This window comes from Rhinolophus sinicus, linkage group LG14, assembly GCF_036562045.2.
Source record: "Rhinolophus sinicus isolate RSC01 linkage group LG14, ASM3656204v1, whole genome shotgun sequence".
Lineage (NCBI taxonomy): Eukaryota > Metazoa > Chordata > Mammalia > Chiroptera > Rhinolophidae > Rhinolophus > Rhinolophus sinicus.
In genome coordinates, this window is record NC_133763.1 from 39,729,268 (window position 1) to 39,752,996 (window position 23,729).

Here is a 23,729-nt window from a genome sequence, read left to right on the forward strand (position 1 = left end):
TTAACCATGATAAATAAACTGTATTGGAAAATGTAAACAAAGACATATGAGGGGAAAAAAGGAAGGAAAATAAACTAATTCAAAACAGAGGGCCTTTTGTATTTTAAGAGAATTAACGAATTGGGGGGAAAGAGGAAAGTATTCAAAAAGTTAAAAACCTTCAGGCAGAGAGTCCTAAGTTATTAAAACTCATATATATATATATATATATATATATATATATATATATATATAAATATTCCTATGTTTTTTTTATATATGACATCAATGTATAATCTTAGGAAGGAAACAACTTCAAACATTTCAAACATATCGAAGACATTTGGAAAGAATTTAAAGCAATGGGTGAAAGAAAGGCATCCCTGTGTGGATATGGTCTGGGAGAGTAAAGTTAAGATGTGTATCTATTATGTGAACCTGCTTGGCCATCGAGGAGGCAAGAATGAGAGGGCTATGTTAGGCCTACAATTAGACCTCAATAGAAAATTATAAGCTTCTGGACAAGAGAATGTCAGGATCTAAATGATGGTTAGGAATCTGTTTTTTACTGCTGCATGTAGGATGACTTACACAGGTGAGAGGCTATGGGAAGGTAATAATAATTAAAGTGAATCCAGATGAAAAAAGAGGCAGTTACCATGTTTCCCCAAAAATAAGACCTAGCCGGATAATCAGCTCTAATGCATCTTCTGGAGTAAATATTAATATAAGACCCGGTCTTATTTTACTGTAATATAAGACTGGGTCTTATCTAACAGAATATAATATAAGATCAGGTCTTATATTAACATTTTCTCCAAAAGACATATTAGAGCTGATTATCTGGCTAGGTCTTATTTTCGGGGAAACACGGTAGGACACAGTGGGGTCAGGGCATAGTATTGGTGCTGTAGATTTCCTCTTTGTTCTTTAAAAGAGAAGAAAAAGCCATTCATGTTATTTCCAGGTAACACTAAATTGGACATGTGTATAACCTCAATGGGGATAGAAAAATAAAGCAGTGATCCCTGTATAATAAGCATATGAACCAACATATTAATTAGATTCAGTATGGCAATCCATCCACAAAACATTACTTTAATTTACATAATTAAGCAGAAAATGAAATGATGAGTTGACAAAATAGATTATTCTTGTTTTCTTTTCATTCCTCTATACCACCCAATACACAGACAGTTGATTTTTATATTGAACACAATAATTTCCCTTAAATTTGGGAGATGTTTAGGCTTTTGCTCAATGTACGATGGTGATTTTCATTAGCCTGAAATCAAATGTGTTTTAACTTTACCACCAATATTGTATCTAATGATCCACGTTCATCCACTCAGAGCCAAGAGAACATGATGTATGAGAAAATGTTGCTTTTTTAATTTTTGGTCAAGAATCAACCAAGAGATTAGCACATTCAGGGAAAGAGATGGAATTCTGCAAAGACAAGAGAGAATTGGGAACTTCCCAGGAGAGTAGAACCAAGATATTGTCAAAATAAAAAGAATCTGGAATTAGATAGGAAAGGGCTTTATTCAGAAGAAAGACTTTTTTTATCAGAGAGAAAACTCCCATTTCAGACATCTGCAAGCATCTCAAAATCAACAGAGAAGGCTTTTCTTTTATAGTGTAAAGAGGGAAAAGCAAAGATAAGCTGAATCTTTTAAACAGAAGTTGGACAAGCAAGGAGAAATGACGAGTTGGATATGACAGGCAAAGTGTTGTGCTGATTCCCAGGAGAAGCAGACAAGGGGACATGTTCCACTTTTAAGTGCCAACTCAGGCTTGGGGATAAGCAGAGTTCAGGGACCTGCAAGAATGAGAGGATTCTGACTAAAGTTTGGTCAAGATGCGGGAAAGGTAAGAAATGGAAGCTGTGAACACTTGGTCAATGTTATTCCAATAGACTAAGATACATAATTGGGTGGGAGGTTGTATGCAAAATTCATGGGAAAAACAGATCATAGGAAACTAGTGCAGAAATTATGACTTGTTTCAGTAATATAGGGTGATGGAGGCCACCTGTTGCAAACGATTAACCCCAGGGCCTAAAATCTTCCCACAATCCCCTATTCCTAATGTGCAAATGTCCTGCACTGTTGGAGAGAGTTATTCATCAATGAAGGAAGAGCTAGGAGCAATAGAAGAAGCCCCTTATGGTAGGAGAAAGAAAAAATAAAACTAACTTCTCAGATAATAAACTACATATATTCATAATGCGGCTGCATTATTTAATATGATGCTTTTCTCAGCTATCTCATTGTAGTAAATAGCTTTAAAAAATTAGAATATCTGAAACATCATCTGGCAACAGTTAAAAACAAATAAATTAGGATTTCCCTGAACGATTCAAGAAACACAACTGGCAACCTATGTTCACCAAGATGGATATATATTCACAATAACAGTAATGGTGGTTGATATACATGGAGTATTTACTATGTACTTACTACTGCAGTGCTGAGGTCTTTCATTCATTATAACATGTAATCCTCTCAATCACCTGATGGATAGGTATTATTATGACCATTTTGCAGATAATAACCTTTACCTCAATCCCATGTGGTAAGTAAATGAGGCTGTGAACACTTAATTGATTACTGAAAGTCGTATAGTTCCTAAGGGCAGCACTAGAAATTGAAACCAGATGTTTCCAATCTCAAAAGCCATCTTTCCTAGTGCTCTACACTATGTAGAAGACTCAAGTCACATTCCAATGAATGTGTTTTCATTATCTGATGTTCAGCCATATTCAGACCACTGATATCCCTTCACATACACAAACGTTTGAACTGGACGTGCATATTTAATATACTCAGATCATTCCCACTGGCATCTCTGGAGGTCCACCTTGTTTGGTTTAAATCACCTTATTTTATAATCCCTCAGTTCTGATATAACTTTTGTACTATATTATTTCCTACTTGTTTACAGGTTCCTGAGGTTTCCAGTTATGAGTCTTATCTGTTCAACTAGATATCACTAACCTTGAGAACAATTACAATAGTATCCTTGACATGTCCCAAAGATTCAAAGACATTAGTTGATGGTATTTATATTGTGAAATTACCCCCAAAATTTTATAAAACATTCAACAACATGTAAATACAACAATGTCTAATGTACTAAGTTATAATATTAACTGTACTTACAAATTTAATGACTACTATGTTTCAATTCTACTAAATTATTTAAGGATTTGGAGATTGGAGAAAGAAAGAAGAACAGCAAATAACATTTACTTCAAGCAAACCATGTGCCAGCCATTTCATGTACATAATTTCATTTACTCTTGTAAGTACCATATGATTTAAGCATTATTGTCCCTCTTACAACTAAGGAGACAAAGGCTCAGAGTTAAGCAACTTTGTTGAGTAAATATTGTCAGTAGGCTCCTAAAACTGAAACATGAAGTTAGATTTCTATGACTCTCAACCTTGTAATTTTCTCACTTCACACCTGCTCCATTTAATCATCAGTGACCTCAGCAAATTTTTGTTAAAGATTCAGTATCATTACATAACAGAAAAAAACCTCAAGAACTAATCAATGGGGATTTCTAAATTAATTCATTTAAACTATAGGGTTTCATTCTACCTTTGTTCCTCTATGAGTATTCAACTGTCTACTGTTAAACCAGACATGAAAGAAATTTACAAATATGTAACAGAATGACACCCTTTCAATTTGGGGGAGAAATATAGCTATTATTCATAAAAATGTGGTATTTATGTTAACATTTAATGAGTTTATTGCTGTTCTTTTCAATTGAGTTAATATTTTAAATCTCAGTTTTAATTTCTAATGAGGAAAATATCTATAAGTATAACCCACATTAACAGAAACACTGGTGTATTCTCAAGAATTTTGAACAGTATAAAGAAACCCTGAATCTGAAAATTTGACAATTCTTCTTTTAAGCCAGTATCTGCATCCTTTCAATTTCTAACGCCCAAGGGGACAGAAAGTTGAACTTACCAACCACCTTACACAGAGTAATCTACCAAAGCCTAGGAGCTGAAGCCTTGAAGATCTTTTATCTTATACTTATTTTATACTTACAACAACTTCTAGGGCCTATTTTGAGCTCAGTACCTGGTTAACAAATTGCATCATTGAATACCCTGCCTCCCAGATTCATCAATACCATTAGGAAGCAGTATGCCCAGTAGACATGAAAATGTGTCCCTGAAAAACCAGGTGAGTAAAGGTCCAATTTGAGGTCACATCTCACAGAATCATTTTAGATAAGGAATATGGCTCACTCATTTCTTCAAAAACATTTATACTATACTACTCAGTGCAAGGCACTATCGTCAGACAGCTGGGGAGTCACAGTTGAATATGAATGGTACAGTTCCCACAGTATTGGAACTTATGTTTTGGGGGACATTACTCAGCTAATTGCATAATTAATGGTTGAATTATATTTGTAGCAAGTGTTACAAAAGAGACCTATATAATACTGTAAGATCCTACAGGGCATAAAAAAAAAGTGAGAAAAAGGTTTTAGGCTAGTTACTTCCTATTTAGAATAAGGAGGTGAGTGATACTGGAGGGAGTGGCTTATTCCATGTAACACTTATCAACTTTTTATTCATATAAGTATTGATTCAATAATTTGACCAGTGTCTGTTTTCTTCACTATTCTATCAAGTCCATAAAACAAAAAACAAAAACAAACAAACAAACAAAAAACATGTCTATTTATGATTTGTTCACAGCACAATTCTCTGAATCTAGCAAAGCATGATACAAGCTGTCATGCAGGGTGTCAGGCAGGGTCTCAACTCCCGCTCCCCATATAAGAACGCAGTACATGGTGAGGCCAAAAAGGAACACCCACAGAGCCATAGAGAGGAAAGTCATACCACTATATTCTTGCTGGCGGCTGGGTTGGAGACAAGGAAGCAGGAGCCACACTATCCGCAACCTGTCGTCCACTTCTCTCTGCCAACAAACCAACCTCACTTGCTAGCTGTAATCCACCTGTCTGTAATCCACAATCCATACTCCGCCACTTGCTAGCTCAGCCACCATCTTCTTGCTAGCCCCCATTTTTGCTAGTGTAGCCACGGCAGTTATATTAGTAGCCAATGGCTTACTGGTTACAGCTGACGGCCAACTAGCCACAGCTGATGGCCATCCAATCACAGTTGATGGACATTTACTACCTGAGCCAGCAGCTTTCTACGTGAGGCCGAGAGCCTGGAAACTGCACTCCTGGCTCTGTCCCCACACATGGTAAGACATGGCAGGTGCTTAATAATACATTTGCTGAGTAAATGAATGAATACCACATCTATCCAGAAGCTTAGTAGAGCTTCCTATTATATTCCCTCTAGACTTATATTGAGCTTTGGTTAACATATACAACTTACATTAAAAAGTACTAACAAAGGCTAAGGATTTTTAAATTATAATTAATTTTTGCTAAAAAAAAGTTTGTTCCAGCATATTAATGTGACAGGATAAATTCATTCAAAAACAAGAAACTAGTAGTGATTTCAGATCAAGATGGCAAAGAAGGTAACCGCTGTGCTCACCCCCTTCAGGACCACATCAATTACAACTAAACTACAAACAACCATGAATGAGGATCACCTGAAGTCTAACTGAACCAAAGCCTTACAACTAAGGACATACTGAAGAAGCCACCTTGAAACTAGTAGGAGGGGCAGAGCCGCTGAACAGGCTTGTCCCACACCCACATGTGGTGTGACCATTAAAAATCAGGAGGGATATCTCAGCAGTGGAGGTTACCCCCTGAGGAGGGTGGGGCCCCAACCCCTCTTCAGCCAAGGGTTTCAGTGCCAGGGAGAGAAGTCCCTACAACTTCTGGCTGTCAAAGCCAGCAAAGATTGTGGCTGAGTGAGACTGAGGGTGGCTGCACTCCCAGGCACTCCTCATAAAAGGACCACACATGAACTTACTCACTGATGAACTCACTTGCTCTGAGCTGCACCACTGGGACAGCAGCTCGAAAGGTACCAGGGACATATGGGAAGGAACTGAGTTGCCTACCTTCAGGGTGAGGGCTAGAGGGGCAGCTTTCTCCCAGATGGAGGAGCTGGTGGAAGCCATTGTTTCTTTGTTGAGCCCTCCCTCTCCCTGCATCAGACACAGGCAGATGTTATCACCTTGTATCTGCCCTACCTTAGTGATTCCCTGAGACCACAACCTACCAAACTTTAAGGTACACCCAAGCAGCTTCCATGTAAACAGCCTGCTTTGGCTCATGCTGCAGACTTTCCTAAAATCTCACAAAGGTTCACAAAAACCCAAACAAGCAGCAACTGAATTCAGCATGTCCCGTAGCTCTGGTTGAGTAGTCCTAAGCCCGGCACTAAGGTTAGCCAGCCTTGGTTTGTGACTTGGCCTCTCAAGGCACCTCCAAGCACAGCGCAGGTAGTGGCCATCTGTGGACTGCTTTCTGATTCATGCAAGTTGGCCTTGGGCAGGCCAAAGACTGTGGCTGAACTTGGCCTGCAGTGGGTCCCCTCCCAGGAGGCTCTGGGGCTGGCAGGCCCAGTGACCTATGTAGGACTGGACTCGAGTATCACCCAGCCACCATCAAGGATGACACACCTAAAGGACAAACTGGGCAGGCACCAGAGCCATGTTAGAGCAAACCCTGCTCCATAGGGTCAGCCCCTGCACAGCAGCTCTTCCACTGTAGTCACAGCCAGTTCTCACAACCAATCAGCCTGAGGATCAATCCCTCCCAATGATGTGCAAACAGCAATCAAGTCTCAACTACAACAGGAGGGCACACACAATGCACACAAGGGACACACCTGGAGCACCCAGCTCTGTTGACCAGGGAGACTGAGCCACTGAGTCCCACAGGACACCCACTACATAAAACCACTCTACTAAGACCAGAAGGCATAGCAGCCATACATAGAAACAAACACAGTGAGGCAGGTGAAAAAGGGGGATGAAAAGAAAACATTTCCCAAATAAAAGAACAGAACAGAGCTCCAGAAAAAGAACTAAACAAAATAGAGACAAGCAATCTGCCAGATACAGAGTTCCAAACACTGGTTATTAGGATGCTCAATGATCTCAAGGAGAACTTCAATAAAGAGATAGGAAACATAAAAATGGAGATAAAAACATGAAAATGAACCAGTCAGAAATAAAGACTACAATAACTGAAATGAAGAATACATTACAGGGAATCAATAGTAGATTAGATGAAGCAGAAGATTGAATCAGTGATTCAGAAGATAAGAACCCAATCAGAACACCAAAGAGAAAAAACAATCCAAAAAAATTGAGGAGAGCTTAAGGGGCCTATGGGACAACACCAAGCATACCAACATTCACATCATAGGGGTACCAGATTGAGCAGAGTGAGAGCAAGTAATTGAAAACCTATTTGAAGAAATAACAACAAAAAACTTCCCTGACCTGGTGAAGGAAGTGGATATACAAGCCCAGGAAGCACAGAGTCCCAAACAAGATAAATCAAAACAGGCCCACAGCAAGACACATCATAATTAAATTGCCAAAGGTTAAAGACAAAGAGAGAATCTTAAAAGCAGCAAGAGAAAAGCAATTAGTTACCTACACAGGAGCTCCCATAAGACTATCAGCTGATTTTTCAACAATAGAAACTTTGCAGGCCAGAAGAGATTGGTGGGAAAAATTCAAAGTGATGAAAAGCAAGGAGCTACTCTACTGTGTTTCCCTGAAAATAAGACCTAGCCAAACCATCAGCTCTAATGCATCTTTTGGAGCAAAAATTAACATAAAACCTGGTCTTATTTTACTATAATATAAGACCGGGTATAATATAATATAATGTAATGTAATGTAATGTAACGTAACGTAACGTAACGTAACGTAACATAACATAACATAACATAACATAACATAACATAACATAATATAATACTAGGTCTTATATTAATTTTTGCTCCAAAAGACACACTGCAGCCAATGGTCCAGCTAGGTCTTATTTTCGGGGAAACACAGTACATAGCAAAGCTATTATTTAGAATTGAAAGACAAATAAAGAGCTTCTCAGACAAGAAAAAGCTAATGAGTTCATCAACCACAGACAAGTACTACAAGGAATCTTAGAGTGACTTAAGAAAAAAAAAAAATATGAGTAATAAAATGTCAAAAACTACATATCTATCAACAATTTCTTTAAATGTAAATGGATTAAAGGCTCCAAACAAAAGATAGGGTGGCTGAATGGATAAGGAAACAAGACTCTTACATATGCTGCCTACAAGAGACTCATTTCAGATCAAAAGATACACACAAACTGAAAGTAAAGGGATGGGAAAAAGTTATTTCATGAAAATGTAAACAAACACACAAACAAAAAGCTATGGTAGCAATACTTATACCAGACAAAATAGACTTTAAAACAAAGGTTACGATATAACAAGTGACAAAGAAGGACCCAGTAATCCCACTTCTGGGTAATTATCTGAAGAAACCTAAAATGCTATTTCAAAGAGACGTGTGTGCATCCATGTTCATTGCAGCATTGTTTACAATGGCCAAGATGTGGAGGCAGCCTGGGTGTCCATCAATGGATAAATCGATAAAGAGTAGGCGGCACATATATACAATGGAATATTGCTTCGCCATGGAAGAGAATGGGTTCTTGCCATCTGTAGAGGCATTGATGGACCTGAAGGGTATTGTGCAGAGTGGAGTATGTCAGACAGCGAAAGACAGTGATTTTGCTTATACGTGGACTCTAAAGAACAAAATAAACACACAAACAAAACAAAAACAAACTTATAGATACAGAGAACATTTTGATGGTAGCCAGATGGGAGGGAGTTGGGAATTGGTAAAAAAGAGGAAGGGATTAAGAAGTACAAATTGGTTGTTACAAAGAAGTCATGGTGACGTAGGGTATAGCATAAGGAATATAGTCAATAATATCATCATAACTATATACAGTGTCAGATGGGTAATAGATTTATTGGGGTGATAGATGGGAGGAGGTTTGGGCAACAGGGTGAAAAAGGTGAAGGCATTAATAGGTACAAATTGGTAGCAGCAAGATAGTCATAAGGATGTAAAGTAAAGCATAGGGAATACAGTCAATAATATGGTAATAACTATATTAGTGCCAGGTGGGTACTAGACTAGTCTGGCGGATCACTTCTTAAATTATATAAATGTCTAACCACTATGCTGTACACCTGAAGTTCATATAAAATAATATTGAATGTCAACTGTTATTGAAAAAATTAAAAAGCGAGGGAAAATTGAAGGGGAATAAAAGGTTTAAATTTCCAGGTATAAAACAAATAAGTCATGGGGATGTAATGTAGAGCAGCATAGGAAATATAGTCAATAATATTGTGATAGCATTGTACAGTGTCAAATGGTTGCTGGACTTATGGTGATCACTTCTTTAGGTGTATAAATGTTGAATAACTGTTGTGTACACCTGAAACTAATATAATATTGCATTAGCTGTATTTTAATAAAAATCTTAAAAGAAAAACAAAGAAAAAACTAGTAAATATCAAAATGCAGAATTTTCTTTAGGCAAACAGTCAACACAGAAGCAACCAAGGAAGAAAAGAAAACTGAGAAACTAAAGAGAAACTAAGGACAGAACTCTAACAAATGGTACCATAAATGGGACAAAGGCAGACAGGAAAAGAATGATCCAATGAATGAGATAAAATTATGAACAAAAATAATCTGAAGAAACAGAGAATTTATTGAAATAGCAATAAAATGCATGGGATAAGAACAAAGGTTAATGACCACATTGTGAGATAGAGGAGATGAGCAGAGAGAAAAGGGGAGAACAAGAGAGACCATCCAAATCACCTTGGGTTGGTAAATTCTAACTGACTCCCTGGGAGAGAAAGAATTAATGATATGAACAATTTCTGCTTGAAAAGGCTTTCATGTATCTAATTTTTGCATGCTGAATACAAACGACTGATACATTTATTTCATAAGTCTACCCAGATTGGTAATAATACATGCTCCCAACATGATCATTAGATCATTAAAGTGATGCCTGGGAAGACTCTCTAATGATATTCTACCTTACTTAATGGTATTTCTTCTGTTGGTGGTACTCCATACTTTAGTACCTTCACCAGGGATATTGATTTCTGTGTATGTGTACTGTGATATTGTGATTTATAATATATATATTATATTATAATATATATTATATATATATTGGACCTTTGTCCCCATTTCTGGCATGAGGCTACTAAAGCCCTTGGAATTTCCTGACTGATGAGATAAATAATGATGGCTTTCATTATTCATAATAAGCCGCTTTCAATCATACCTGTGTTTATGTTCATGTTAATCAGATAACTTTTAGAAAGCCCCTAGATAACTTAAGGATGGAGGCTGGTTGCCAAAGTAACCAACCAGGATTAGAGGGTTGGAAATTCCAGCCCACACCTGGAACTTTGATCTTCAGGAAGAGAGAGGGTCTGGATATTGAGTTAAATTACCAATGCCCAATGATTTAATCAATTATGCCTATGTAATGAGGCCTCCACAAAAATCCAAAAGGATGGGCGTCAGAGAGCTTCTGGGTGGTGAGCACATGGAGATGTGGGGAGAGTGGCACCCAGAGAGCATGGGAGCTCTACGCACCTTCCCACCTACCTTGCCCTGTGCATGTCTTCCATCTGGCTGCTCCTGAGTTATCTTACTTTATAATAAGCAAGTAATCTAGTAAACAAACTATTTTCCTGAATTCTGTGAGCCACTTTAGCAAATTAATTGACCCTAAAGAGGGGGTTCTGGAAATCTCAGATTTGTATTTTGTCAGTCAGATACACAGGTGACAACCTGTTCTTTCGATTGGCATCTGAAATGAGGAGCAGTCTTGTGGGACTGAGTCCTTAACCTGTAGGATTTGTCTCTACCTTCAGGGAGATAGTGTTAGAATTGAATTAAATTGTAGCATACCCAGGTAACATCCAGAGAATCTGAGAATCGTTTGGTGTTGGCAAACCTACCACACATTTGGTGATCAGAAGTGACAAAAGTGAAGTAGAGTATTGAGAGTAGAGGAGATACAGAGGAATATTTTTTTTTCAGAATGATGATAATTTTTAACAGTATGGTTTTATAAAAATAAATATGCTATATAAAAAAATTATATGCGTAGCTTTTGAACAAACATAAGACTTCAAAGAAATTCATGCATAATCCGACATTCATTGGATCAAACCTGCCCCATCCATGGTGTACTTTAGAAGAAAACGTGTAAAATTCTTCTCTGGTCTACTTACTGAATGGGGAAAGGGAATGTCGTAATACCACAGAAGTTGTACAAAATAATTACTATTCCCTTAATTTTTATAATATGGACATACAATAGGTCATTAAAAGCTGAAGATAAAATCAAAATTCCTTCATTCTTATCAGTTGTTGAATGGTACTGATAACTGACAGCAAAATTAACTGGTTTTAGTTGCAGCATCGTTTTTTATCCAGGACCTCATCTCCAGGAAAATCCTCCTATACTGTTCAAAATATCTGTACAAACCAAGAACAAGAAAACTGCTATAGTCTGAATGTTTGCATCTCTTCAAAATTCATGTTAAAAACCTAATGCTCAATGTGATAGTATTAACAGGTGAGGCCTTTGGGGGGTGATTATGTCATAAATGGAATGAGGGCCCTTATGAAAGAGGCCCCAGAGAGCTCTGTTCCCCTTCTCCTTGTGAGGTTTCACTGAGAAGACAGCTTTCTAGGAGAAAGTGAGCCCTCACCAGATACCTTGATCTCGGACTCCCCAGCCTTTGGAACTGTGAGAAATCGTATGTCTTGATTGTAAGCTACCCAGCTTATGGTATTTGGTTATGGCAGCCTGAACAGACTGAGACAAAAGCAGAGTGGAAAGGATAGTCACTTTTCCAGAAAAAAAACAAAACAAAAAAAGATGGAAGTCTTCAGTGTTGCTAGAGAAGGAAGTCCTGTGTTGATTGTTGCTTTTTGGCAACATTTATGTTTGCAGCCTGGAACAGATGGCTCAGACCTTTCTTGTCCCTTCTAGGTTCCTTCTGTCTCCACTAGAAAGAAAGCTTATTTTGAAGACAAGTTCACTCTTCTAATGGTAATGGATGTTGAGATTCTCAGTTGATGAGAATGTAGAGTTTGTGAAGATTGGTGGGTTAGCCAATAATAATACTTAGGAAACAAATTAGGAGTAGAAATTGTTGACTAAAAATAACTGCTTCATAGAAACCCAATCCCACAGTACGGGGGAGTGAGTAAAAGTACAGTTCCTCCTGGGAATAAAGAACTTTCTGAGATGAATTACAACTAATAAAAGAAGAAAGCCACATTCTTAACTGATGAATGGAAATCCCTGAGGAGAAAAGTACTCACTTGTACTTTTCTCCTTTTGTGTGAGACTGATTTCTAAAATGTTAATTGTATTGTGTGAGCTATTTCTTTTCTGCTCTCAGATTTCTCTGCACAGAGAACATTGTCATATAATTGTTCTGATTATTTTAACTCAATTTTACTAAGTGCTCCAGTATTTAATCATTTCTTTACATCCTCTAATTGATATATCATTTATGTTACAAGCTAGTAAGAGATGTACAAAATATACATTAACCTGAATAAGAAAGAGAACATATCCTCTCCTGCCCACTCTCATTCACACAAAATGGTTGCTCCCCCCATTAGCTTGACATATCCTGTCTCCCCATTTTATTTTCTCCATGATACTGATCGCCATCTGACATACCATATGTGTGGGTAATCTTAATTCTAAGATAAATCCCAGTGAATCACAACCAAGCATGAGGCCCTACTCTTGTATCCAGACAGGACCTGTGACTTTGCTTCTAGACAACAGAGTATGGCAAAGGTAAAGGGATGTCACACCCTTGATTAGGTTATGTGACATAAGACTCGTTAGCTGACTGGAGCAAGAAATTCTCTTAATGACCTTGAAGAAAGAAGCTACCAGGTTGTGAGAGGCTGTGTGAAAGGACCACAAGGCAAGGAACGATGGGGAGATGAAAGTGGCCTCTGGTGTTAGCCAGCCAGAAAATAGACACTTCAGTCCTACAGCTTCAAACGTCCATAGTCTGCCTATAGTCACGTGACCTTGGAGGAGAACACCAAACTCCAGACAGAAATGCAGCCCAGCCAACACCTTGATTGCAGCCTTGCAGAGGACACAGCGAAGCCATTCCCAGACACTGTGAGATAACAAATGCATGCTGTTGTGAACTGCTAGATTTATGGTAACTAGCTACCCAATAGAAAACTAATACACTATGAGATTTCCTTATCTTTATATGTATTGTCTGCCCCCTCTCCTTCCCAACACATTCATTGGCTTGTAAACATCATGAGAACAGGAATTTTTGTGTTTCAAATTGCTGTTATCTCCAGTACTTAGAAGATTATTTATTGCCTAGTAGTCTTTCCATAAGTATATATTAAATGAAATAATATTTTTGGAAAGTTCCAAGTTTTTATCAGTGAATATATTTTATATCAAAGCTTCTATAAAATGAAATTCAAGATAACATGTTTGAAAATGAATGGCTTATCAATTTTAGAGAATTGGATTCCTTCCATCACATGTCTCTATTTTAAATTTTGATTAGAAAAGTTTTATTTAAATAAAAGAAGAACATTTAAAAATTATAAAATCATGCATTGAACTAACATATTAAACACTTATAGAGAGAGTGGGTAACTGTATCACATATTGGGGAGTACAGAACTGAAGGAAACTCACTTCTCCTGTTCAGCCCAACATGGGAAATAAGCAAGCGACCCGAAATTGTGTAAAAGTAGGAGGAATTCCATAATATTGGAATTAGCAAAGTGCTATGTAAACAAAGAAGGGCAAGAATAGTAATGGAGAGCATTACTGAGTTTTTGCTGTGCCACACCCTCTCGCAAAGCCCTTTGCATGCGTTATACGTGCTGCTCTCCAGTGTTCATAGCTCTGTTCATAGCTGAAGAAAACTGGGTCCAGGCAGTGTAGAGAACCAACACATGGTCACACAGGAAGTGACCAAACTGAGATTTAGTCGCAAAGCTGCTAATTCTAGAGCCCAAACATACAATTACTACATACCAATGGCTGGCTCTCAAACATTGATGTGAATAAGCATTACTTGGTGAGTCTGCTGAAAATGAGGATTTCAGGAATCCTTTCTCCAGTGAATCAGTGAATCCAATGAATCCAAAAGAGGCTCAGCTATATATATATATTTTTTTTTTTTTTTTCATTTGTTTTTTTAAGAAATTCTCCAATTGATTCTGATTCAGGGCATCCAGGACTATAAGTAACATTTCAGTTTACTATAAATTCAGTCTTAAGGAGAAGTGGAAAGAAAGGCTTCAAGAGGTGACATTTGGTAACATAAACCAGGTAGAGAAGGAGAAGGTGAGAGCCTAGACCAATATCACAATATTAAAAAAAAAAAAAAAAAGTAGATTAAGGCATGCATTGCATGCTGCATGGATTGTTAAGTGACTGTAGTTGAAACACGGTGTGTATGGTGGTGAGCAGGCAGTTAATAGGAGAGGGAGGCAGAGACCTGATCTCGAGGGGTCTGCTGGCCATCCTAGACAGGATTATCACATAGTGATTAAAAGCAACTGGGGACAAAAATACCCAGAGTCAATTCAAAGCACCTCTTTGTAAGTGATTTGAGAATATGGATAATTAACTTAACTGCTCTATGACTCAGTTTCCTCCTCTGTAATTGGAGATAGTAATCCTACCTTGTAGACTTGTTTAGATTAAAGAATAAAAACAAAGCACTTTGAAGAGTGTGGGGCATATAAGCATATGATAAATGTCAGCTATTAATTTTATGCCGAAGTTAGTGTATTGCCCCTGAGTAATTTTTATGTCAAGTCTTTCTCTGGTAGCTTTTTCATGGCTGGATTCAATGGAGGGAAATGCTGAAATCAAGATGACCATGCAGGAGACCATTCAATGTGCGCCAAGTATATAAAGTCGGAGAAGGGATAGAGAAGCAGAGTCGGATTTGAGGAATATTTAGGAGTGAAAGTTAAAGAATTTAGGAATGATTTGTTGGGAGTGAGAGACAATGAGGATGACTTCTAGATTTCTGACTCATGTGACTGGTGGTTTCACTAGTGAATTCGCCTGGCTGTGGCCTGGATGTCTGCACTGTTAAGTTAAGACAGCAGATATTGTATTCCCTGCCCCCCACCCCCACTTTCATTAGCTGTCTAATGGGGTTGGTAATTTTCTTTATACTGAAAGCACCGTCATTGCTTCATCTGCTCCAGGGGCACTAACACAGCCAATTTCAGTTTCTTCAAGCTGCCTTGGCCTTGATTCTGGCTATATCTTGATTTATATCAACATACTTAAAGCCTCATTAATGTCACCCAGGGTAGACTGTCAACTGGAATAAGCTTTCTAGCAAGTTTTCTCCCACCTCCTCTCAGTTTCAGGTTCATCAAACAAAGCATATGTTTCTGTCATTGCCAAATTACTGGTATGCACCACAGAAAGTGCATTCTCATTAATTACAGGGCTGTGTCAGAAACACCTTGGTACCGAAGCTGGGGAAGGTACCCATTATGCATGCACTAATAGTATGCCTTGTACCTTTCCCCCAAAGCCCAGCTACAAAATGCCAAGCATTTGTCATCATGAAGTGAAATCATTAGAGAATATGGGTGACTTTTGACAAGTGCCTATATGTGAAGAAATTTTAGTGAATAGCAAATCAGGGTAGCACATTTTTTGGAGAGAGTGGACCTTGCAATTAAATATCATTTTTTAACATATATTGATAAGTAAAAAGTTGCTGACTCTTTATGAGCCTGTAGCCCTTATCCTATAATAACAACTTTTCTCAGTATGTCCTGTGAGTTACCCTTGAAGAATTAGAGACAACAGGCCACAGGTTTATATATAAACATAAGGAATGTCAGTGGGGTAAAAAGTCAACAATACAGGAACTAATATATATTTTACAAAATTAGTATGTGGCAAGATGAAGGGTGGATTTGAGGAATAAAAATTGGAGACACAGTGATCTGTTGGGATGTTATTTCTGATAAGAAGGATGAAAACATAAACTAGATCAGTGATGGCAGAGATTAGTTTGATGTCAAGAAAGGTAACACAAATCCAGTTTACTGGTCTGCTGGAATCCACAGGTATCATTCTCCAACTTAACATCATCTCCAATGGTTCCCCTTTCAAAAGAATACAATTTAACCTTGTTGATTTCACAACCTTAGCGTTGCTCCACTAAATCACCCATCCTCAGAATCACCTCCCTCCCATTTAGTCTATGTTTTGCCACAAAGGATTAAATTTATGTCAATTGCACTAACTCATTTAAAAATTCAACAAAAACATTTATCGAGCACCTACTATATGCCATGCCTGCTCCTCCTATGCCCTCTATTCTAGTGATATGACCACTCAACATGAATTAGAGATCTGAAAAGCACATAGCCAAGTAATTGATAAATGTGTTGAGTACCTACCATGTTTCAGGCAATGTTCCAAGTGCTGGGAATATACAAAGTCAATTAAGTTCCCACCAGCAGGAGACTTCCAGTCTAGATAGAAGAAACATAGCAATAAGCAAAATAAATATTTGCTGTGCCAGATGACTCTCCGTACTGTGAGGGAATTGAAAGGGGTGGATTAAAAGTGTCAGTTTGGGGGAATAAAATTGTAAGTAAGATTATCAGGAAAGGCTTTATTGCAAAGCCATGGAGAAGATTAAGATTCAGACCATGCAGACATCCAAGGGAAGAGGGTTCTGGGCGGCAGGAAGTGTGTAGGCAAAGCTCTGCTGGGGGAGCATGTCTAGTGTATCCCAGGAACAGCAAGGAAATGTACTATGACTGGTGAAAAATGAGAATGCGAGAGAGAAGTAGAAGACGAGGTGACATAGGAAACATAGATTGTATAGAACTTTGTAAGAATTGCAGGTTTCACTCAGAGCAAGAATTTTGGGAAGAATAATACAACATGGTCTGGACTTCCAGAAAGCACAAAGACCAAAGCAGGGAGGCTGGTCAGGAGGCCGTTACAATAATCCTGACAAGAGGCAATATTATTGTGGACTAAGTGATCATTGTGCAGGTGGAAAGATTCAGTTCTATTCTAGACAAATGTTTATGGTAGATTTACAGAAAAGACGTACGGTATTATAGAAATAAAGAATTCAAGGAGAACTCAAGTCAAGTTGCCATTTACTGAGACGGGAAAGATATTTGGAGAAGCAGATTTCAGGGAAAAGTCCAAAAGTTGGATTTTAAACTAAGTCTAAGATCCAGTAGAAATCTAAGTGGAGATATTGAGTAGATAATTGGAGATAGCCTGTGTTATAGGGAAAGACCCACCCTGAAGCCAGAAATATAGGAGTTGTCATTTTTGCTGCCCAATATGGCCACAGCACATGTGGTTATTTCAATTTAATTTTTTCCAGTTTTATTGAGGAATAGTGGACATGTATCACTGTATAAGTTTAAGGTGCACAGCATGAGGGTTTGATTTATATATATTGTGAAATGATTACCACAATAGGTTCAGATAAACTCCATCTCAAAAAGTTCTATTGGACAGCACCAAATTGATAGCATTTAAAGACATAAGATAGGATGAAATCCACAAGACAGTGACTCTGTTTCTAAGCTGGGAGTGAAAAAGATGTTTGTGGGGGTGGGGGGCAGGGGGAGGTGAGACGTGTGTCTTTTTCTCACATCCCTGTAAATAATTGATTGAAAAATTCTTCTAGTTTTACTCTTCAATATTTAACTAGTTAATCTCCCCTTGTCCCCACCTGCCTTCACTTTGTATTTCCATCTTCCTTGCCTCTTGTTTGGATGATACAGTAACCTCCTCACTGGCTTTCCAACTCAGGTCTGTGTCCCTTGTATTCATCCTCCACACTCCTAAAATAAATATCCTATTAAGTGGGTCTGCAGTTTAAAGGCTCCCAATAGCTTCATTACAACCTAGAAAGTAAAGTCCAAATACAGTATTATTGCATATAAATCTTCTGTAAGTCGCCCCTTCCCTTTTTTTTCAGAGTCACATCTCATATTCTCTATCTTTAATCTTATGATCTAATAAAAATGAATTCCTAGTAGTCCTCTTTCTATCCTCTGTTTCTTATCTCTTTCTGGTCTTCTTTTTCTGAGATAAATTTCCACTTTTGACATACTTTTACCCATGTTATAAGGCAAGCTCAAAGATTGCCTCCTCTAGATTTGGGTAAGATGTTCCCTATCTTATAACACTCTGGACTCCTCTCAATCGCAATATTCAACGCCTGCTCCTGGAATGATGTTTACACATCTCCCCAGTGAACTGCAGCTCTCAGAGGTCAGTGACTATACAGTCTACATTTTTCTATCTGCAAGGCTGACTATACTACCTAGCCCATGGAAAGTAAGCAGTGGCTGCTCTTTGAACTGAAATGAATGTAACAGAAGGAGACTGCACTCCTGGCATAGCCGTGAACTATTCTCATGGGTTTGCTCACACTACTTCAATGTCATTCTTATTCCATGAATTGTCTTACCCCTTCTCATCCGTCACTATTCAACTTGCATTCCATTGTCTCTGTCTAGCATACGTATCCTCATCCAGACAATCTCACCTTTTCTTCAAACAGAAGCCCTTAGCACTATTTCCAAGACAGCCCTTTTCACAATAAGAATCATATCTCTTTCGCTCTTCTGAGTGAGTTTTATGGACAGAGAGAGGGTGTGATTCATTTCTTACATCTTGAGCCTTTTGTACTATTTGGCACGTAATAAACATTCAGTATGTTACTATTGAGTAAATCTTTTAATTATCATATTGATTTACTAAGAACTCCTAAAGAGGATAATGTTACATAAACCATTTTATTACAAAAAAAAAGTTGTCATTAAAAGTACAAATGAATGTAAGTGATTTTAATAAATGATTAAATCTAGGATGATCTTTGAAATTAATCTAATTTTGCACGTGAAGAAACTAATGCCAAGAGAGTTAAAATTGGTTTTTGAGCCAAATCTTTTGAAAGAAGATTTCACATACTTTGGCCATCACCCACCTACTGCTCCCCCTCTCTGCATTCTATTGCTTTGCTTCTCCCCAGTTCGACCATATCTAGCTTTTTGCCCCATCCTCTCAACGGAGCAACACTTGCATGGACATTTGGTATGATGAACAAACACAAATACATATATTTTCCCAGCCATGTGTCACAGTGGCATTTTGATTATAAGGTCAAGATCTCTGCCTGAGTAGAAACAAAATCTAGTACAACATTTAGTTTAGAAATACTGTGAATTACAAGTCCAACCCCTTTCTCTTCATAGGAGTCTAAAACTATACTGTACTTATTCAATAAAAACAAATGGAATGATCAGGTTTCTTGCAATATATTGTTTCAGGCCAGAACAAGGCTTAGAGACAGCTGGAAGTACTTCTGTCTCCTGAATGTGCAGTGAGACCAACAACGGCTATACAGAAAGGCTGAGTTTCTGAATACCCATTTTCTCACAGACAGGCTAATTGAATGAGAGTTGAATTTTCTACCGGTAAGGCAAAAACAATCTATAGACATAATATCCACTATTTAATCAGACATTCACATGCGTGCGCGTGCGCAAACACACACACACACACACACACACACACACACACACACACAGTGGATATTGTGCAGAAATAAATTATAGTAATTTCCCCCCCAAGAAACTACCAGAAGACGTGCAGTCATATTGAGAACATTAAGATAATTAATAATGAGCATTTACCACGAGTGAAACTGAGCTAATTACTATTTTCCAATTAAAAACATTTAAACAAATAGCAAAACACTTGTAATTGATCTAGAAACTTAACCTTCAAAATATGCATTTGTCCTTTTCTTGGAAAGCAAGGAAGCACATTTTTAAGAAACAGTCTCTAAAATCATTAAAGGAATGACACTTGGCCATAATTCTAAATTAAAATTATTAAGACTTTTTCTGGTTTCCATGGAAACCTAATTATACTATGCTTTCTCCTCCTCCTCCTTATTCTGTTGGCTTTATGATACCTTTACTCCAAGATTTTAGTCTCAAATAACTCTGTTTCAATACATTTTTCTCTTATTAAAAATGTCATTTTAAACTAATTTTCTATTTTTCCATATATGTATAATGAGCATGAACAAGAAATATATAAGAAACTCCCAGGATCTTGTTTCCTCCCGGATTGGGTAATGTAAAGTAGAAAAGGATCTGAAAATGGCAGGTGTTATAGGATTATCTAGTCAAATCCAGTGCTCCAAACAGCACGGATTGGTTGCCCTGAATTAACATATCACAAAACTTGGTCCCAGTTCAAAGGATGGGCTCAGTTCAAAGTTCAAGGTTGCATTTACTGTTGTTTATTCCCAGAGCAACAAATGGTGTGTTACTATTACTCAGAATTAGAAAAGGAAGCAGAGGAGTGGACACAGCTTCCCACGGCCTCTCTGTGTTCCTCTCAACCATGTCCTCAACTTCAGAGTTCTCAAAGTCTAAGTGGAGAGAGAAGTCCTCTGGGTCCAAGGATCATGGGAGCATGGGCTCTCTCTTTTTGATCTGGCGTCACCTCAGCACAGAGCATCACGCCTACTGTTCTCTACTTAGGAAACAACGTCACAAGGCCTGATTCCCAAGATGTGGTTCTTGCAACTCTTTTCTTACTGGTGCAGGGATTATGTTGCCTTCCCTGTGTGTGCCTGACTTGCATGGTTTTTATTTTATTTATTTATTTATTTATTTATTTATTTATTTACAGACAGGGACTTCCCAGAGAAGGCCACTCATAGACTACTCTATGACCCACAGAAGAAAATTGTACTTGTATCCTTACAGGAAAATGAATCAGAGCAGCCGTATTATCAGTGGTATAAAGCCCTTTCTTACCTCAGTTCTTCTCCTATAGAGAGATGACATGGGGTGAAAAACAAAAGAAATGCAGTTCCCATGTTCTCAATATGAATTATATAAAGAGGTGAAGTTTTGGAGTAATTTTTTTTAGTTAAGCCAGTCTTTGGAGACTGCCAAAAATCCCAATTAGTGCCAAATATTATAGCATTTCTATTTTAAAGCAACGTTTGTTTTACAATAAGGCAGCGTATATGTGCTTTATATTATCTAGTTGAAAGAAAACTACAAAAAAAATGAGGTGAATTAATATTCCTGCAAACGATTTTGGAGTCCACCCCCATGAATTATTTAAAAACTTGTAATTGGCTATTATATATTTCCAAGGAATATTTTAAATTAAAAAAAATAAATGTTCTTGCTCCAGATGCTATATTGTAAATAATATGACAGTTACTTCAACATATTTTCCCTTGTCAAAAGAAAAGAAAGAATTATATATAAATCTCCTTTAAGATCCTCTGTCTGGTAAACTGTTCTGAGTGGCTAGGGACTCAATTTATCCAGAAGAACTATTATCAATATTGAAGGACTGGGGATTCATCCCAGATTCTCAAAAATTGATAGATTGAACCAGCTGTGTAACCAAAAGCACAAAATCTCTTCAATATAGCCAGTTTCCCCACCTATAAAGATTGCTTTCCCCATTGTCCCTGAAACATAGGCCGGTCACTTGAATTCTGCACTATTTTTTCATATTGTTTCATCATTGTTATTCTCAAGGACACCAGAGTGATAAATGTTATAACGGATGTGAAAATAGGGTATAATGGGAACACACAGGTGATGTTCCCAGCTCAGATTGTCAAAGAAACAATCTGAGGGAAAAATAGTATTTAGCCAGGCAAAGAATAGTTGATGGACATTTTAGAAAGAGGAAGAATTACATGAAAAACAATAAAGAGTTGCTATATTATAGAAGAGAAGATAAGAAATGTTGGCTAGCATTAGGTTCTGGAGGGTATTGTGTGGTTTACCAAGCCTGGACTTTATCCAGAATATCGGAATGAATCAAAGAAGGATTTAAAAAGAGGAGAGAAAATGAACACAATTATATTTCAAAACAAGAACTCTGGAAGCAATGTGGAGATTTGATTCAATCAAATTAAGACTAAAGACATAACTTAGTTTAAAACAAACTAAAATGCATTTCTTCCCCAGGGAGAAATTAGAAGTGATTGAATTAAGGCAACGGCTTTGAAAATAGTGACAGGATGGATCCCAGAAAAGTCAACCAGATTGTTGACTAACATGATGGGTAAGGTAATAAAAAATAAGAAATTCAGAATTATTCTCAAGTCATTGCCTTGAAAAACTATATGGATGATACCAGTATTCACAGGGACATAGACTTAAGGAACCAGAAGTTTTTGTTTTTGTTTGGGGGGGGATGATGAGTTTAAGTAAATTATGGGTTATGAAATTATAATAAAATTAATAATATAGACTAATCGGTATTACTATAAACTATTTTTACCGTTATCTCATTTTCTTCTCACAAAAACCTCTGTGAGATGATGATGATGATGATGATGATGATGATGATTCCATGTTACAACTAAGAAAATTTAAAAAAAACTAAGTAATCTTTTCAAGGTTACCCAGATAGTTAAATTCCATGCCCAATAGACTATTGGATATACATGGTTAAAGCTCTGAAGAGCATTCAGGCAGACCTTTACATGTAGAACTTGCTAGCTCTGTAGTTGAAGTCATTGAAGTAGACATATCCACCCAGTTGTAATGTGTAGAGTGAGAAAAACAAGGACAAATCTCTGGAATAAACCTCCCCGGTTTATATAGTCTCCCAGGAACAGATTGAATAAGCAAAACATGAAAAGGCAAGAAGTCTAGGTAGGAATCATCATTAACAACCTCAAAAGAGACTGTTGGTGTATATGAGGTGGGACATGTAAGCTTGCAAACTCATCCTACAAACACTGCTGCAAATCTCATTGCTGAATATCACTAGGGTCACCTTTGAAGTACTCCCCTTGGAAAGCTATGCACTGATGCCAGCGCCTCGTCACCCCTTCAAAGCAATTTTGGAACTCTTGTTCTGGAATGGCCATCAGAGCTGTCGTCATATTACCCTTGATGTCCTGAATGTCATCAAAATGTCTTCCTTTCAATATTTCCTTTATCTTTGGGTAAAGAAAGAAGTCATTGGGGGCCAGATCAGGTGATTAGGGAGGGTGTTCCAAAACAGTTATTTGTTTACTGGCTAAAAACTCCCTCACAGACAGTGCCGTGTGAGCTGGTGCATTGTCGTGATGCAAGAGCCATGAATTATTGGCAAAAAGCTCAGGTCGTCTAACTTTCTCACGCAGCCCTTTCAGCACTTCCAAATAGTAAACTTAGTTAACTGTTTGTCCAGTTGGTACAAATTCTAATGAATATTCCCTCTAATATAAAAAAAAAGTTAGCAACATTGTTGCAACAAGTTTGCAGACTTAATTGTCAGAACTTGTATAAGGATGGCTGAGCCATTTTTAAAGAGACCATATGAGATTAGACAGCTTAATAGATAGAGCAAGCCCATATGAGATTAGCCTTTCTCTTTTTCTTTATATTGTTTATTTTCTTAGAGCAGTTTCACATGCACAGCAAAACTGAGTGGAAGGTACAGAGATTTCCCATATATCCCATGGGAATATTGGAATTTTAACATGTTTAAATAAGTTTTTTCTAAGATCACTGAACAACTGACTAGATAATATTTTACAAATAAAAAGAAATAAGGAATACAAAGGGCAAGTAATATAATTTCTAACTAAAATTCCTTAGAAAGAAAATTCAGGGTTCAA

At 37.5% G+C, this 23,729-nt stretch overlaps 1 long non-coding RNA gene across 3 annotated transcripts in view; it reads right to left on the reverse strand.

Annotated features, from left to right (window-relative positions):
* The window catches only part of LOC141568474 (uncharacterized), a 188,904-nt gene that overhangs the window by 163,782 nt on the left and 1,393 nt on the right, over positions 1-23,729 (reverse strand). For all 3 annotated transcript variants that reach the window (XR_012491620.1, XR_012491619.1, XR_012491621.1), the window contains exon 2: positions 16,483-16,557. This is a non-coding gene — a long non-coding RNA (uncharacterized LOC141568474). The remainder of the gene's footprint in view (positions 1-16,482; positions 16,558-23,729) is intronic.